Source organism: Glycine max, chromosome 18, assembly GCF_000004515.6.
Source record: "Glycine max cultivar Williams 82 chromosome 18, Glycine_max_v4.0, whole genome shotgun sequence".
Taxonomy (NCBI): Eukaryota; Viridiplantae; Streptophyta; class Magnoliopsida; order Fabales; family Fabaceae; genus Glycine; species Glycine max.
This window is the reverse complement of record NC_038254.2, coordinates 853,170-857,104: the sequence shown is the minus strand read 5'-3', so window position 1 is coordinate 857,104 and position 3,935 is coordinate 853,170. Positions and strand designations below refer to the sequence as shown.

Here is a 3,935-nt window from a genome sequence, read left to right as displayed (position 1 = left end):
AATAAAATTATTTTATTTGAGAAGTGAAAAATCATATTACACGTAATTTTTTTACACTTTTTTATGATTTATACAATAAATATATTTTTTTTCTTAATTCTCCAACCAATAATTTAAAAACACGAGTTAACAAGACTCTTATTATTTTATATGTTTAGATTTCATTTCTCACAACAACAATTATGCTTTGCAATTCTTCCAATCTTATGCTTTAAGCTTTATATCAAATGAAAAATGCTCATTTATTTCCGTGCCATGATCCATGAGAGGTACGCAAAAAGACTAGACACCCTACCTTATCTAGCAAAGTGATGGGATCAGGAATTCAGGATAGAATGAGATTTAATTGTGACAATCATAAATTTTTTACAAGGAAGAAAATGATGCACACTTAATGATCTGACCAGAACACATGCATAAGCGTTAACTGCGCAGGGAAGTGAAATGTGCTTAAATGGAATCTAACTGATTTTTTTTTCCTTCTTGCTTCTGACCTTCTGTTTTCAGACTACTGTTCCTTATAATATATTTCCTATCAACAATAAATAAAAAGATAAGCCAAAGTTTTCAATTGATCTATGATAAATTTAACATCAAACACATCAATATTTAAACATGATCAGATGTTAACTTTTTAACATAATGGTCATTTGTAATTTTATACTATACAACATGAAATGTTTGCATTCTCAAAATTAAAGTGGCTAAACTTATTTACGTTTGGTCATAAAGGGAAAGAAAAATAAGAGTAAATTAAAAGAGGTATATCATATCATATATGAGACACTAACACTTAAAGAGGACACATGGGAGGACCGTACTAGAATCCGTGAATGTGGTGACACGCAGCATTATGCATGTTAGCCCATGTGGACTGTGTTTACTTTTGATACTTCTCTGAGTGGGGCCTACTGGTTCAGTGTGAAATCCTTGCCCCTCATTTGTTTGACCTCATCTCAGCTCAGACGAGCTTCCACAAATTGGGCCAAACTAACCCATTCTGGAGTTTGGGTGGGAAGCTTTTTCGGCAAAACTGACCATTACCAGCAAGATTATTCCAATTGGATGATGGACAACGAAGCTTAGCCATATGGTACAGTATTTCTACAAATAAAATAAAATGGTGTGGTTAAAATATGATAATTACTATAATTTAGATGAATTCCAAAGTTGGAAAATATAAGGTTGCTTAATATGATCATCATCGGAAGAATTTGTTTTCTAGTTAAAGTACTTATAGTAGCGGTTTCTTTCACGTTAACAGAAATATCACGTTGTTTAGTTGGACGGAAATTCTGTTCAAGTAATTGAATTAAGAAAGAAATTAAAATAAAATTAGTTGACTTTTTTTTTTTTTTTGTAAACAGGTTGGTTGCTTTCATATGTGCATGATTAGTTGATGGCATGCATAAGTGCAAGAAAGGTATCTTACGGAAAAGTTTTCTTCTGTCATACGCCAATATTCATCAATCTGATGAGGATGTGTTTCAGTCAAGTCAAGAAAAGAGCAATTTGATTATTAACTTGCATGATTGGATTATATAAGCAAATATGTATTCGTGACTTTGTGTAATAGTATAACGATGTGAGTTTGTCATAATATGTTAATATAGGGAATAATAATGCATGTGATCCAGATTTAAATTTTTTGGGATGGTTGAGTATATTGACTGGGATTGATATTGGTTTGGCGTCAACACTTTACTCTCCGTGTCTGTCTGCATCTCTTCTAAACTAGAAATACAGAAAGCAATTGCAATTAATGCGCTGGCAAGTATGTGTACAAAGGCAAATGCAATGGTATGTACATTACGAAAATTTGAGGTAGTTGGTCTCAGATTCTTGTACAAATCATGTGCTTTGGATGCATATATGACGAGTCTTAAAAAATAAATGTAAGGTGAAATTTGACATCGGATACAGATAGAAATCAAAAGATTTAGTATCACATAAATAAAAAAAATTCATAAATCTTAAGAAATTTTCAATTAAAATGTGGTGTGTTTATTTTCATAATGTATATCATCTCAGTGTAAATCTTCCCGATTTCAGAACGAGCGTAGTTTTAATAACATGGATTAATTAACAAAAGAAAGATATTGTTATTGATTCAAAGGATTAATGGGGTCGTACAGCACCGTACCCTAGACGTGTACACATTTTGGTGATGAGTTTTGTCAAAACGTGCATGTGATGGCATTATTAGATATGGATTAGGATATATAACTCACATAGCTTATCATGAGCAAACCATGTGCGCAGCTAGCTACCATTCCCATTGGCCATTATGCAACCAAATCTCATAGTATGTATATTCATTCTTTTGTAGTGATACAACTGTTACTATATTTAATGAGCAATCATGGCATCATGCATATGTCCTCAGCGTCGATCCAATTCAATATATTTCCACTGATGAACAATATGTATATTGGTAGAGGCTCCACAGTCATTTTTATTTTATGACAGACTTACCAGTTACCTCCTTATAATTTAAATTTAGTAAAATAAACTTACAATTTTTTTGTAAGATTTGAAGTTGGTACACAAGTTATGTTTGAACAAATATCCTTTTTTTGGTTTGATTTTCCATTGATATGCCTGCCAAAGATACCACGCGGCTTTTATGATGATATATAACAATGATATCGGGGTGATGAAAAGTGAGCAATTATGGCTTACTGAGCATAAATTAAAGTAAACAAATCCATGATAAATTATTATATGAAATGATAAATCACTGAGCATATATGAAATATTTTTGGATAAAGCATAATGTTGACAAATTATGCTACTCACGTCGTAAAGAAGAACAATTAATAAAGGAATATCTTAATCTATAAATATCGCTAACTAAGAAGATATAAGCTAATGGAGGGGATATCCACGGATCCTAATTGAGGGAATTAGGGATTAAGTATATATATTCGTTTTGTTGTGAGTAGTGACTTTTCTTTCTTTTGTTTTATCTTTGATCTTAGCTTTAACAGAGTTTTTCTGGTTTTTCCCGTGGAGTTTAATGCGAGCAAGTTTATGAATTGTATACTCTCTTTTTTGTGTGAATAATTTATGAATTATATACTGATGTTGCTTGTGAACTAACATAAACTAACTGACTTCATGTCAAAGATAAATAAATAAATGCAAATTGCAACTTGTCGAACATATACATTACTATAACAAAAAGTAATTTTTGTGCTAAAAAAATCATGCGAATAGAAAAGTAAACTTCTCTTTAATGATTTGGATCAAGTGCTAGGCAATACAAGTAATTAAAACATTAGCATGTTTCTCTCGTTCAATGCAAAAGCTTCAAACGTGCATTAGGAAAGAATACATACCCTAACGTTGTCCCAATTCCCAATAAATTAAAGAAGCTCTCTTTTCATTGGCTTGTCGTGAGATTGCAGATATATCTAATTATTTAAAAGAGAAATTATATTTATACAGTTTTATCATATTAAAGTTAAACAACAGAAATATAGATGAAAAGAAAATTCAGCCAAAAAAAAAGATGAAAAGAAAAGTGTGAGAAAACACGGTTGAAGTGATAGAAAGAAATAAAACAATAGTATTATAAGTATTATTAAAAAAATATTTTACGAATAATAAAATTCTTATTAAAATTTAATCGTTGTCACAGATAAACTTAGAAAAAAAAGTATTATGCTATTATGGTATACCGTTCATTGTATGGAGACTGCCTTCTCTACGATGCAGTATTTGATTCAATATCAAGCCAGAGAAGGAAAACGGAGAGAACTGGAGAATTATAAGTTTTAGTCTTTTATTTTATAAATTCCGTCTTTTTCCTAACTTTTTGAATTTACTTTAGTAAATACAACGACAACATACGCTTGTCTAACCAAATACGTGAAAATTATAGAAACAGTCCAATAAAAATCACACAATTTCTCTCATTTTTCTCCCTCCCA

General features: G+C 30.8%; 1 long non-coding RNA gene across 1 annotated transcript; it reads left to right on the top strand.

Moving 5' to 3' along the window:
• Positions 1 to 968: 968 nt before the first annotated feature.
• LOC121174017 (uncharacterized) lies at positions 969 to 1,646 on the top strand. The gene is made up of 2 exons (XR_005889679.1): positions 969 to 1,093; positions 1,368 to 1,646. It is a non-coding gene; the product is annotated as an uncharacterized lncRNA (long non-coding RNA).
• The last annotated feature ends 2,289 nt before the right edge of the window (positions 1,647 to 3,935 follow it).